Here is a 15,521-nt window from a genome sequence, read left to right as displayed (position 1 = left end):
ATATAATTCGCTTATTAATTAATAAAAACATTCTTATGGGTCATCTGTTTAAAACTAAAGAGGGGCTTTGGATTCTTAGATTAAGTCTCATTAGTAAGTCTTCTCAAGTTCTTTGTGATGGAAGATAAGTTTTTTTTTTGTTCTTCTTAGTTTTTAGGTTTATAATTTTTCACAGACCAGTACATGCTGTTCATATTACATGTAATTCAGCATGTTAGTTCAACAACACCTGAACAGATGTAAAACTGTTCTATAACAAGAAGATTCATTTCCATGTTGACACAATGTGTTTCTAAAGGCTCACTCTTAATTTCTATATTTTCTCCTCATTGACACTTGGCAATTGTGGAACAGCATTGGGGCTGCAGACCACTGTGAGAGTCAAAGACTGAGAAGGATAATTCAACTAAAATATTTGCTAGCTTAAACCACTTCCTTTGCTTACTTGCAAAATCTTTGTTTAATATTTTGCTTCTTGTCATCACCTACTACATATTTTTCTATTTTTATTCCTCTTCTCACATAATGTAGAACTAAACAATTATATTTAATATGGAAAATATGATAATGTAGAAAATTAGAGTAAAAAACAAGAGCAACTTCCTAGCCCTGGAAATCATATTCTCTATCAATCTCCTCTACTGAGGGCAAAGTTCTGTGAGGGGTTGAGTATTTTTCTAGCTAGCCTTATGAATAAAACATTCCAAAGCTGAAAATATTCAACAATTAATGCATATAATTGATTTGTTAGAACTATAGGGATCAGGGGTAATTGAAAGGGATTTATGTCTGTCAGCTTTTACATCTAGCTTTTAGATAGAATTCCTTTTTTTTTTTTTTTAATAGAAACTGAATCTCTCAGACACTTTTATGACAAAGACACTTGAGGAGAAAGCAGACACTGTAGAATTCAGAAATGTTATAGGACATTGGCCTTCCTCCAAGATACTTTTAAAACCTAGCTGTGCAAAAATACCTGGCTTAAACTGTAATGTTCTTGGTATGGTAATATCTTTTTTTTTCTTTTTCTCTTTTATTTTAAAATCTCTTTAAAAATATTTATATAGTTTCTAGTCTATTGTAGATTCTTGGATGACTCAATATTTGTATTAGAGAATTTACTAAATTCTGCAGCAAATATCCATGGTTGCCTATGGAAAATTCTTCCCAACTTTTTGTTATCAAAACCCTAATTGTGTTATTATATTCACCCCTCATAGAAGTGTAAATCGTGATGGAAATTATTTGATAATGTTTATTTTAGGAGTAGATATAAGACTTAGTTATGGCCTAGGAAATGTTAGAAAAGGAAGTATTTTAAGGAGTTTCTAAGACAGATTCACTAACTTTTAGAAAAGGTGCCTGGAAGTAGCAGATTATTTTTCCATTTGATATTGTCATGCCTGCAAGTGATTCCTGAAAATAAAATAGTCAGTTTTACTCATAAAGAAATTCAACATACTAAGCATGACAGAAAAAAAAGTGGGATGAAAGTTGAATTCTTGATGACCTCATTTTGCCAAAGAAGTAACCAAATCTACAGCTGCTTTATCCTTGAACTTTGGCTAAGTAAATTAATTTTCCATGTTGTTTTGGTCATTTTAAATTAAGTTGCAACTAAAATTTACACTTGTCACTGTGTTAGGCACCAATGATGAACATTTTGTAGTAAACATGATCTGTCTCTTCTGTCACTTGCATTCTGGTGCTATTTCTCAGCACCTTCAGAGTTAGGTAGGATCCATACTTCTTGGTGTTAATCCTGAATTACAGATTAGGATCTAGCAGTGACTAATAGTAAAGTAGGTTGTATTAAAAAGGTTTACATTTTCAAATTCTAAATTTAGACATGTTCACTTTTCCATAAGTTGGTAGTTTGGTCAGAATCTTTATGAACTGTTGGAGATCTTTTTCTTCATAGATTCATCAAACAGTTTGTTCCCCCAAGAGAGGAACCCTAGAACAGGTTTCAGCTCTTGTTTCTGATGAATGTTGGCTATGTAAAGTGATAACTCTCTTAGGACTTTAATGAATTTGGAAATAGTCACAAGTAAGCAAATTCTAGATTATCACTGAAAGTGCTTTGTGCCCAGTGCTACTAGAGATAAATTGCACTTTGAAAAAGATTTACTTCTAATAGTCTACGATATGAGCATATAGCTTAAATATGCATACAAATATTGAATCATTATATGTATACCTGAAACTAAAGTACCATTATATGTCAATTATATCTCAATATAAATACATACATACACACGTACATACATACATACATACATATATACATACATACTAGAATGGACATAGTGTGCTATTAATATGAATCAAATGTAACAGATTACAAAAGGCATAATCCATTCTATGCATTGGGGAATAGTTTAAAGACTGTAGTTTTTCAAAAACATGCTCAAAAAGATAAGTAAAAAAAAGTTTAGTGGTTTTAATATTGTTCTTTTATTTAGACATATATAAATGTGTCCAATCCTGAGTGTTAGCTAAAAGTAAATTTACCATATTGTAAATATATGGTTACAAATATTCTTGATCATTATTTAAGAAACTTGTCAGTAATTACAAAGTAAAAAAATCAGGGTAGGTAAAAAAGTTGATACTATATTTTGTTTCTTAAAAAGAAAACTTTAAAATATATGTTAAACAGTAAAAACATTAAATAGAAGTCGTATGAAATAAAAATTTTAATGAGATTTCTCCCAGGTAATTAGAATCTTGGAATGTTATCAGGTGAAATAGCTTCCTTGGTCTCAAAACTCTTAGAGAAATCTGATATTTCAGATGAGCTAAGAAAAACTATATCACACTGTTTAATTAGTGGAAACTATGCTTTGATACACATACTTTCAAAGTGAAAGAGATGATTTGGAATCCACAATTAATTATTGTGTCCTTAATAAATATAAGTGGTAAATAATATTTGGTAATGTGTGAGCATTAACCTCTTTCATAGATTATAATGAAAGTAAGTATTAGACTAAACTCTACTACACATTCACTCCTTAACAAAGCAGGAAAAATGTCAATCTTAATAATCCCTTGTCTAAGGTCAGTGACCTCTGGTCTCCATATTTTTGTCACTCCAAAACACTCTGAAAAAAAAAAAGAATGACTTGAGAGAACTATAGCAGTGTTGTAGTAGCAGTGCTAGGGTGACCATTTGGCAGATGTAGGCAAATAAGAGGTTGAAGATTCACATGCCCTGCTCATTTAGTCAGAGTGTTTATAAACTGTTTTAAACACTCACCATATCTTGAATGTTACTTATTTCATCAAATTCTAACAGTTTTAACCTATTTAATAAGTGTTACACTTTTTCAATTAAAACTTTTCTTTTTCTAATTTTCATTGCATTAATTAAGAAAAAGTGTCCCAACCACAGTCTGGAAACTTCTTGGGGCTATGACTCAAAACTTTCTTCTGAAAAGAAATTAGCATTTCTGATAAAATAAGTAATATTTAAAGAACTTTATTGAGAATAAGATTTATTCTGAAAGTAATTGTGAAACTGCTTATATTCTCCCCTAGCTGAACTTGCTATAATTGATTATTAGTTCCAAGATAATTTTGTCAATTCTTTTGGATTTTCTACATAGATAAATAATCATGTCATCTTTGAACAATCTGTATATCTTTTTAAAAAAATTTCTTGCTTTATTGCATAATCAAGAATTTCTAGAATGATAGTAAAAGGAAATGGTGAGAGGGGACACCCTTGCCTTGCACATCATCTGAGTAGAAAAGCTTTAAGTTTATTACCATTAAGTATAATGTTAACTGTGAACTTTTTGTGGATATTCTTTATCATATTAAAAAATTACCTTTGTATTCTTAGTTTATTGAGAGTTTTTCTTATGATTGGGTGCTGGATTTTGTCAAATGTCTTTTCTTCATCTATCGACATAATCATATATTTTTTTTTGCCTTTTTGTTTGTTTTTTGTTTTGTTTTAGAAGCAAGTTGACCATGAATTGTTTAGCTTAAACCAGGTTTCCACAAACAAACATTTAGCCTAATGTGATAGAGTCCATTAATTAGGTTTTGAATGTGGTGATGTCAAACTAGCCTTTCATACGTGGGATAAATATTACTTGGTTGTGGTATATAACTCTTTTTGCACATTGTTGAATTCAATTTACCAATATTTTGTTAAGGATTTTTGTATCTGTGATCATGAGAAGTATTGGTTTGTAGTTTCATTTTTTTGTAATGTCCTATTCTGGTTTTGGTTATCATATTTGTGGGTTTAAGGTTGCTTATAATATTCTTTTATTATTCTTTGCATGAAACATACTGTAGTGGTGTCCTTTTATTTCTAATATTAGTAATTTGTGTTTTCTCTCTTTATTTCTTAGTTAGCCTCCCAAGAGGCTTATGAATTTTATTGACTATCTTGATTAACCAACCAGCTTTTAGTTTCATTGATTTTCTCTATCGATTTCTTATTTTAAATTTTACTGATTTATGATCTAACTTTTTCTTTTCTTCTATTTTTTTTAATTTAATTTGCTCTTATTTATCCATGCATTTAACTCTAGAAATTTTCCTCTAAGTAATGCTTTTGCTACCTCTCATAAATTTTATAACTGTGCTTTCACATTTATTTAGTTCAAAATATTTTTCAAATTTTCTTAAGATTTTTTCTCTGACACCCGTGCTATTTAGAAGTGTGTTGTCTGACTTCCATGTTTTTTCAGTTATTTTTCTGTTATTGATTTTTAGTTTAATTTCATTGTCATATAAGAGCAGACATTGTATGATTTTTCTTTTTTTTAAATCTGTTAAGGTGTATTTTATGGCCCAGAATGTGGCCTAAAAATGTATTGATGACATATTCTGTTCTTCAAGAAGATATTTTTATGCATATATGCAAAAAAAAAAAAAAAGGGAGAAATAGATGAATTCACTATCATAGTTGGAGACTTCAACACCCCTCTCAGAAATGAACAGATCTAGCAGGCAGAAAATCAGTAGGACATAGTTGAACTCAACAACACCATCAATAAATTGGACATAATTGACAACTATGTCATAATATACAACACTTTCTCAGAAAAATAAAAATTGAGAGAATTTGTTGCCAGTAGACTTGCCTTGCAATAAAAATTAAGAAATGTTCTTTAGAGAAAAAAATAATAATATAGGTCAGAAACTAATATCTTCATAAAGAATGAAAGTTTTAGAAAAGAAATAAGTAGAGATAAAATACTTTTGTTAATTGATTTAACAGGTAACAATTTGTGCAAAATAATAATAACAACAATGTATTTGATTATGGCTTTATATATATACATATATGCTTATGTATGCTTATATATAAGTGAAATAAATGACAGCAAAATTATAAGTGACAGAAGGTAAAAATTAGGATTATTTTGTTATTAAATGGTATTCACACTATCTGTGAAGTTGTATAGTATTATTTGAAAGTGGATTTGGATTAGATGTAAATATATATTACAAACTCTAGGGCAGCCATTAAAAAACAAGGTAAAACTGATTGCTAAGAGAAGAGAGAAACTTCAATTAAACACACACACACACACACACACACACACACACACACAAACAGAAAAAGAATAGATTAGACAAATAGGAGCAAAGAACAAGTCAATAAATACAAAATAGTAACTAATATAGTAGGTATAAATCCAACTATATCAATAATCATTTTGAAAGTCAACAGTTTAAATGCATCAATTAAAAGAGATTTTTAGAGTGGATCAGAAATATCACCCAGCTACATGTCGTCTACAAGAAACTCACTTTAAATATAAAGACATGTGGATAATAAGTAATTAAAGAAAAATATATCATGTTAATACCAATCAAAAGAAAGCAGGAGTGGCTATATTAATTTCACACAAAGAAGACTTCAAAGTAAGTAAAGTTAGTTCAATTAAGAATAAGATAGATAAAAGATATTCTCTGCATTTTCGGGATATATGGATTGGAATGAGTTAAAATGAGTTAAAATCTCAGTCATTATTGTTTCAACATTTCTTCTTTTTTTTTTCCTCTCTCTTCTTTTGCTATTCTCATTACATGTATATTACACATTTTGGAACTTTTCCAAGTACTTGAGCACTGTTCTGTACTGGGTAAAAGGAACTGCTATAAATAAGCCTTTAGTAATGTGTGAGTGAGGTATGTATGTGAGGGAGGAGCATTCTACAGCCTATGATTAGCTCTCAGTATTTCAGTTAACTTAGGCCTCTGAATTGTGAATTAACAAGTGTTTCTCAGTATTTTTTTTTCTCCATTAGGCGGAACAGGATGGCTAAAGTGGGCTGGAGTAGGCTGTTTCCCTTTCTCCAGGTCAGTTAGACTGATAATACCTCAGCAGGCTGTTCTGGCTAACTAGATTCCTAGCTAGTTAGACATGAACGACAGGGGAACAAAGCAATAGAGACTCACCCTAGAGACCGCCCAAAAAACACTCATTTGGTAGTTAGAGAATCTTTCCTGCATCCCCAGAGATCAAGAATAGGTGGGCCATAATCTATAGCTGGTTTAATTCGGCCACAGATGCCTGGGCAGAAGTTACTACTTTATTTGCCCACAATCTCAGCCTCATTATATTGTCCTTATAATATTATGTTTATGCCTATAAATTCACGAATCTAATTTTAACAGACTGAATTCTGAGTAAGCGCATGCTCTCTAGGCAAATAATTATATAGTAGCCATGTGTCAATCAAAATGACCTCACATGCCAATCATCTAAGAACGCCTTTGGAACCACCCATCGTAGTCTAAATATAATGCAGACCTCTCTGTCCCCCGAGGTTAAGCTCTCTATCTTCCCTGGTGGCAACCCATCTCTCATGGCACCCCTGCAGGGCAGATATCCTCATTTCCACGTGGTCGGCCAGCGTTAGGTTTGACCCATGTTCTACCTGAAAATGTGCCTTTAATAAACGAATATTTCTCATAATTTCTCATAATTCACGGAGTTGAAATTTATTTCTTCATCAATTATAAAGACTGAGGTGTGTGTTACCAGAACTCTGATCATCACAAGGTAACATTCTCCTGAGGGCAGAACTTGTTAAGGAACAGAGTGCTCTGGTGTATTTGAAGATGATTTCTTTCCCATCTTCCTGCCAGAAGCCTGAGGGGATTTTTCTCCAATATTTACTGTAAGGATCTAGTTGATTTCCTTAAGGTAAATTTTACAGTATTGTGAGCCTACCTATCCTGGGTCCCTTGGAGTTTTATTTATGACAGTGTTTGCACTGAGCCTCCAGCCATTCAATTACAGTTTATAGCCCAGCTCTGGTTTCTACCTGATTTCTTCCTGAGTCTCTTCTCTGATAAGCCATTATTCCCTTTATTCATCTTTCTCTCCAATATGGGGGGCAGTGTTTTGTTCTGTGTCCTTCTTTTTCTTCTGGGTCTAAAAAGAATTGATGATTTTTTAGTCTGTTCAGCTATTTACTTGTTGTTAGGATATAGTGGTGACTTTCAGTCTCATTACATGTTAATCTGGAACCAGAAGACTTTATTTACTCTTACTCAAAAAATATAAGAGACCCATGTACAATTGTTTATTTGCTCAGAGTTCATTGTTCAGAGTTCAGTTATCACAGATAAAAATGCTAAATATCTGTTTATTCAAATAGAGGCAACATAGTTACCAGGATACTCACAAAGCAGAATTATTTCTTTACATATTTAATTATTTCCTATTAGAAGTATCAAACTAATTTTTGAGTCCCCAAATCTAGCAACTTAACCCCAAAAATTATAATCTTCTTTCACAGTTCTGGAGGTTGACAGTCTCAGTCAATTAGGGTTGTTTGTTGATGAATGAACAACCAAGCCAATCCAATAAATACTCTATTAATTATTTATTACATTGCTTTTAATGGGAGTTATTTGGTAAATATTGTTTGAATGTATAGATGCATGAATATACCTGAGGATAATTAGTTCCTAAAGTAGAACAATCTTTCTACCATAGACTATCTCTATAATAGTCATAGTTCAAAAGTAAACTAGTGATATAAATGTCAAAGTTGCCTGCTCATGTAAAGAAAAGTCCATGAGATTTACCTAACAACAAATATTTTTAAGCCATCATTAAAATGAATTGGCTGATGGATTTTCCAAAGAAAAAGAATAAATTTTATTATATTATTTTTGTTTATAACTATTTATCACTGTTTACTTAAAACTTACCATGTTAAAGGCAATATGCAATTTTGGGAGGGCTAAACAAATTTAAGTACTTAAAGAAAAGTTCTTGTCCTCATTAATCTTATGTCTAACATATCTTTGTTGATTAGGGTTAGCAAAAAAAAAAAAGAATTAGTCTAAAAAATGAGATTAATTTTATAAATTAAAAATAATAATTATCTTAACAAAATAATATAAAAATGCCAGATTCTTATTTATTTTACTGTAGAGCAGTGGTTAATCTTTTCACCTTCAACAGCACATCTGGTGAATAATTACAACAAAAATTAAAAATCCTGGTAAAATTATACCAAAAATAATTGTAAAAATATCCATCATCAAGTAACAAATAGAAATGTATGAGCTACAAGTGCACAGGGAGAAATTCTCAATTACTTTTATCTTTACATGAAACTTTTGTTAATTTAAAATAAGAATTTAAACATAAAGGACATTGTTTCCTCTAGGCTTTCTAAACCAAATTAGTATATTCAATTTATATCATTCTTCACCTACTAATCTTTGAAAATCTAATCAGGCAAATGTTTTTGTACCAATATTGTATTATCACATCAAAGATATCTTATTGCTGGTTTTTCTACTATACTAAGATCAGTGGCTTTTACATTAATCTTAAACTAAATGCTACTTGCATGAGACATTTTTATTTTCTAGTATCTTTAAAGTACACTCCATCTCTGTTTGGTAAAATGAAATAAGCTATAAGATATCATTTGCTAAAATAACATTTAATATACTAATTGCAAATAGAGTCATTAAGAAAATGTTTAATGTACATTATCTCTTCCCTGATTTCAGAAATCTTGTGAGAAATCACTTGTTACTTTGGCATATACATTATCTTAGAAAGAATTTTATTAAATTTAGAAATGAAAATGAATAATTCAGCAAGGACCATCCTTTTATTTGCAGAAAATGAGACCATGAGAAATGACTTCAAAATATAATACTGTAAGTTACTAATTTATAGATGATGTATATCTCAGTGGATAGAAGAAAGCTTATGGAAATTATTTATTTTTAAAGAGTGAGCAAATGTTATTCATATTCCTATGTTTTTTATCTAAATAATCCTTTATAACAAACAAGGACAATATAAATGTAAATATTTACAAGTTCACAAATGGTTATAAGAAATGTAGAAGGATTTTAATAAACAAGATAATAATAATATTTAAAATTTCAGTGAAGTTCGTCTTTTCACTAATGGTTACAGTTTTTTGTTATTATTGTTCTGGGTTATAGAACCTAAATCTGCATATCATGCAGAGGTGGTTTCTCAGAAAGCTGACTTTAATTTTGGTGATTACAACATATTGCTTTTTAAATTTATTATAAAGGCATCTTCATATAATGACTGGATTAAATTTCCAAAAGTACCCTATTTCTTCAGAATATTTGGGCTCCTCATTGTAAGAGAATTTATTACAGAATTTAATGTATTCCTATGGTCTTTTGATGACTCTTTCCATGAGATAATTCACAAATATATCTTTTATCATATGTATTCTGCCCATTGGCATTATTTAATTCTTTGTCTTCTCTGACATTCATTTGAATATCTTTCAGCAATGCCTCCCCATTTCTTCATTCATAATAGAACAGGATTCTTATGCTGGCATCCATTGTCTCTCTAAAATAGTGCACTCCATTTTGAGTCTGAAATTGTCTCATATTATCAAAGAGGAGAGCATTCCCAAAGGGGTTGTTACGGATTGCTGCTATGGATGATAATAGACTACAAAGCTGTAAGGATGAATATAGATAGCTTGTGTTAGATTTGAAAATACTTGATGGTTGCCCTAACAAATTATCATTAAATCACTGGCTGAAAAAACACAAATTTAATACCTTACAGTTCTAAAGTTTAGAAGTCTGAGATGGCTCTTATGAGCTAAAGTCAAGATATTGATAGGGCTGTGTTCCTTTCTAGAGATTCTAGGAGAGAATGCCTTTCCTTGCCTTTTACAGCCTCTAGAGGCCATTTCTTGACTCATGTCCCTCTTCTTCCTTCTTTAAAGCTAGCAGTATTTTATCTCTCTGATCCTTCTTCATAGTCACATCTGCCTATTAGACCCAGCCTGGAAAAGTTTCTGCTTTTAAGAATTCATGTGATTGAATTGGGCTCACCTAGATAATTCAGCATAATCTCTTCTTTTCAAGGTCCAAACCCCGAGTCGCATCTCCAAAGTCCATTTTGCTAAGTAATGTGGCATATTAAAGGGGTTAAACACAGGTTCTAGGGATTAAAACATGGATATCTTTGGGAGACATCATTCTGCATACCACAATCATCATATATTTTCACAAAGTAAATTAAGAATGAAAACTATAAATTGAGATCTGAATTTCTTTTTTCTTCATATTGCGCTGAAATCCCTCCCCATATTTCAGTTAAATGTCACTCAATGTTGTTTCTTCTATCCTTGTTTCTTCATTCCAACCACCTTAAATCTATCTTAGTCCCAAAGACTTGTCTCCACATATCATCAGTTTCTTAATGTTTTCTCTAATAATTATTTAAAAAATAATCCCGCATCTATGAACCTTAATATTGTCTCATTCAGCTAGAGAAAATATAACAGTGCTCTCAGTCGGCTATAATATGATAGATTTTCACCTCTCAAGATGCATTGAAGATAAAAATAAAGTTATAGACGCTTCCTCATTTTTAATCTTGATCAGTGCTGAAATATATCATGTGCTACGTTAGTGCCTTAAACCTCTTCTAAGTATTTCTACAGATCCTTTTATTCAGCTTTGGTGTCTACATTTCTATTTTTTTTTTTATCTTGAATTATTTGTATATCAGTTTGACATGTAAGGTGCTGTGGTATTTGGATAACACCTTTGACTTGCAAATAAAAACATATGACAAAATCTCATTACCAGCTATTTGAACATGAGCTAGTTATTGAAACTGACCTATATAAAATAGAATTGAAAATATCTGATTCTCTACTTCAGAGGTGGATTTTAAAGATGAGTTTATAAAATATGTAAAATTGCACTATTAGAAAATTTCATTAAACACTTTATAAAATAGAGTTGAAAATAGCTGATTCTTTACTTCAAAAATTGACTTTTTCTTTTTAAAAATTTATTTTTCAATTACAGTTGACATACAATATTGTATTAATTTCAGGTATACAACATAGAGATTAGATATTTATATACCTTATGAAGTGATCAACTTAATAATAAGTCTTTGGAAGTTGATTTTGAGGATGTTTATAAAATATTTTCAATTATATTATTAGAAAATTTAAAGTTTATATAATAATTTTTTATAAAATAAAGTTCAAAATTTCAGATTCTTTACTTCAAAAGTTGATTTTGAAGATCAGATAAATTTATAAAGTATTGCAAATTGCATTATTAGAAAATTAATTAGAAAATTAAATAGCTTAAAATAATTACTGAAAAATCATCCTAATTCCAAATATAGTTTCATTTTTATTTAAGACAAAAATGAAAAAAATAGATATGTTTATAATTTACCTTTAGATTTCCCCTTTATTTTTCTTCGTACATTTCATATTTATAGACTTGCTGCATACTCTAAACTGTGATTCCTATCATTAGGAAAAAATTTTAATTTACTTTATTCTTATTTTTAAGTGAAAGAAGTCATTTCCTTGACTGGTTCATCATTTCGGTAGGAATGATATTTAAACAAAAATTATACTCTCTGAAAGTATAAATATGAATTGAAAGAAAATGTATAAAGAACAGTCTCCATGAGCAGAAGCTGAATTTTCTAAGCAATATGAAAGAAGATTAAGAATTCTATATTTTTTTATTTTAAATTATTTGATTTTACTGTATTTATTAATGGTTCAAAACATATTTGCTCTCACTTAAAAGTTTTAATGAGGGCCATGTGATTGAAAATGTTTAATTTTTTAAAAGCAAAATTTTATGATACAGTGGTTCAAAGGTCTGGTTCTTAATTCAAATTATTTTGATATTTGTTTTTTAATTTTATTTTATTTTATTAATTTCAAGTATACAGTACATTGGTTAGACATTTATAATATTTTTATAATAGTGACTATTAAGTCACTATTATAAAAATTTTATATATTGTTTACTATAATATGATAAATATATAAGTAAATTACATAGTAAACAATATGTAAAATTTACCTTAAGACTGTAATTAAAATATTGCTACCTAATTTTACAGATGAGAAACCTGAGACTCAGAAATATTAAATAACATCTTTCAAGTTACACAGGTGTTACAAATGGCTGTGCTCAATTTAAATCCAGGTCAGCTTGATTTTGAAACTGTGCCCTTGTAAACTCTGCTTCATGAAGAGGTCTGTGATTAAATGATGTGATTTGAATTAAGAGGGATAGGCAGCCATTTGAGAACCTTTAATGCTAGACCAAAATTAGATACAGTACTCAATATGTTCTTCGCAAATTTGATGTTTTTATAGCAAGAAGAAATTATTTAATACTTGTAATGTTTTACTAAAAACAATTAGAGCAAAAAAAAAACTATCATTGTTTAATTTTTCTGTGATTTTGTTAAAAATAGATGCTTTTATTATCTCCTAAAAATTAAAGAAAAACACACTTTAACTCTCTCAGACAGAAAATGATGATCATAAGATCAAATTCAGGATACAGGGGGAAAAAACAAAACTCTTAGACTGCTAGTGTTCAAACTACAAAGGATTGTAGTAGTTATTATTTGATTTATATTTGACTTTCTGTTTTTTTTTTTTAAATTTAGTATTCATTTAGTTGATAATTACAACATAAATTGTCACTCAGATTATGGCGAACAATATTTAAAATTCTAGAGAACAGACTCTAAATTTGAATTTTAGCTATGACCCACAAATACCATAGATTCACATTTCAGAAGCCTGTGTGCATAGCTTAATTTCTTCAATTTATTTTACATTAAATAAAATTACACACTGAGTAAAATTGATGCATTAGCCATCATAATGTTTGGCACCAAAAGTATTTTTAACTTAGCAATATAATTGTTAAATTTCAAAATTATACCTTGAGCATTACCTGATTATAACATAACATAAAATTTCTTGATTAAAATAATTTGAAAAATTCCCAAATTTTTAGAGTAAAATAGAAAATGCTTATTATGTCAAAAGATCATCCAGGATATGACCCCAGATTACCTCTCTAAACTTAAGTTCTTGATGTGTCTAATCCGACTATATATATTTTTCATTTAATTACATGAACTCTCTAAATTCTTTCTTGCCTCAAAATCTTTGTGCACATAATTTATCTGATTAGAATTCTTTACTGTATATGTGACTAACTCCTACTTAGCCTACAGTTCCCAACTTTAACATAAATAACTCTCACACAGTATTTAATTTTTGGATATTTCCTCATTCACATCACAATTATATACATATTGAATGATATGAGCCAGACACTGTCAGTAGGGTGAAGATACAGCAGTAAACACATTTGTCCCAAATTCTTTATCTATAGGCTTAGTCATAGTTACTGTATTTCATTCAGAGTGTCAAGCTGTAGTGATAATGAAGTAATTGGCTGATTTTATTTTCATGGATATTTTGATGGAGTGCCCCGACAGTTTTGTTTACTAAAGTTCTCATCCAGAAGAATTTTACTGAGCATAAATTGCTTTAAAAAATTATTTGTTGTCTACAGCCATACCACCCTGAACAAGCCCGATTTCCTCTAATCCCAGAAGCTAAGCAGGGTCAGGCCTAGTTAGTACTTGGATGGGAGACTACCTAGGAAGACGAGGTGCTATAGGCGTGAAAAAAAAATGTATAATTTATTACATTATTATTAGTTCTTCGAAGTAAAGAGCATTTCATCATGGAGGAGTGCTTTGATCAGTTTTACAATTTTACACCTGGAGAAAATGGTGAAATCTATGGAATTCCTACATTTCCTCTCTCTTTTTTTTTCCTCTCTCAGTCATAGCTTCATATCTATGAAGTTCAGGTTTCCAACCACTCACTCTGTTAACTTTCATTTTGAGACGTTCCTTTTGCTGTTCCACTTAATTATTAAAGTAGTTATCTTTATAATTAGTTTTATAATTCACTCTTGAAAGCTATTTTTATGTTTGTGTTTATAAATTACTGTTAACAATCACTGTTACAATATTGTTCATAGTGCTACAGAAGTCATTACTTTTTACAATCTTTTATTAAAACTACTTGCATATCATCCCTGTGAAATTCTGTGATAATTAGTTCTGTAAACTCATTGAGAAGTCTCTCTATCCTAATAGTGTCTTCTTCATGCTTCTGAAGTATGTATGCATGGGTTTTGATACAGATTAATTAAAATTGACTATGTGCTTGGCCCTAGGGATCCAAATTCATAGACAGTTTCTTTGAAGAGTTTTTGTCTAATAGAATAATCAGAAGTAAATAAGCAAATGAAACCTAAAAGTGTCTTAATACATGAAAATACAATGTTTTATGAGAGCATAGCGATATGACAAAATAAAACTTTGTCCAGGAATATTAGAAAGGGTTTCAGTAATGGGGGCAGTTGAGCTGAGTCTTAAAGAGTGAGCAAAAATTAACCACATGAAGATATGAGAAATAGTTTCAGGCAGAAGGAAGAGCATGTTCAAAGATGTGCCCACATGGTCTACCCAACATCAAGTGTACATTGTAATTGGAGCAGAGAATATGTGTAATTGATTACTTAATGGGAAGCCGAATAGAAAGGATGGGTAAAATTTAAATACTTGTCAAAGCTACCATGAGGAATTTGAACTTAACACATTCTGGGACCAAATGCCACAGATATATAGTTTAATCGAAAGTTTTATTTATATTCCTTGTAAAACTAGGAGCCATTACTCAGGAATACTGACAATTTCATGCTACCAAAAAACAGCAAATAACTATTTCCAATGCCATTGTGTACTATTTCATTTTTAACAATGAGAAATGTCTTAGCGCCTGCATAAGTTAATCTTATTGGACTCTGATGTACATTCCTTCATAATTCCTCAGAGATCTTGTTCCCCTGTTTATACCTTGCTCCTATATCTTTACCCCTTGCCAACTACTGGATTATTCCTATCTCATTAAATTCACTTATTAAGATAAACAAATGGATAAATAAAAATAACTGTTAAAGAGTAGTCATTCTTGACAAGAAGTCTAAGAAAGACATGTAAATGGATTTATTGTAGTGTGTGCAAGTGAAAATATCTTTGTGATCTTTTTTGCTTGTTGGCATGATGAGGACAAAAACAAATTCTTAACAAACCGCAAAAGGTAAAAATTATAGAATCCAATTAATAAAACTAT

At 30.1% G+C, this 15,521-nt stretch overlaps 1 pseudogene; it reads left to right on the top strand.

The window, feature by feature from the left end:
* The first annotated feature begins 13,879 nt into the window (after positions 1 to 13,879).
* Positions 13,880 to 13,998, top strand: LOC120610412 (uncharacterized; annotated as a pseudogene).
* The last annotated feature ends 1,523 nt before the right edge of the window (positions 13,999 to 15,521 follow it).

Source organism: Pteropus medius, unplaced genomic scaffold (genome assembly GCF_902729225.1).
Source record: "Pteropus medius unplaced genomic scaffold, Ma_sr-lr_union100, whole genome shotgun sequence".
Taxonomy (NCBI): domain Eukaryota; kingdom Metazoa; phylum Chordata; class Mammalia; order Chiroptera; family Pteropodidae; genus Pteropus; species Pteropus medius.
The sequence above is the reverse complement of the archived record's forward strand: the minus strand, read 5'-3'. Positions and strand labels throughout refer to the sequence as shown.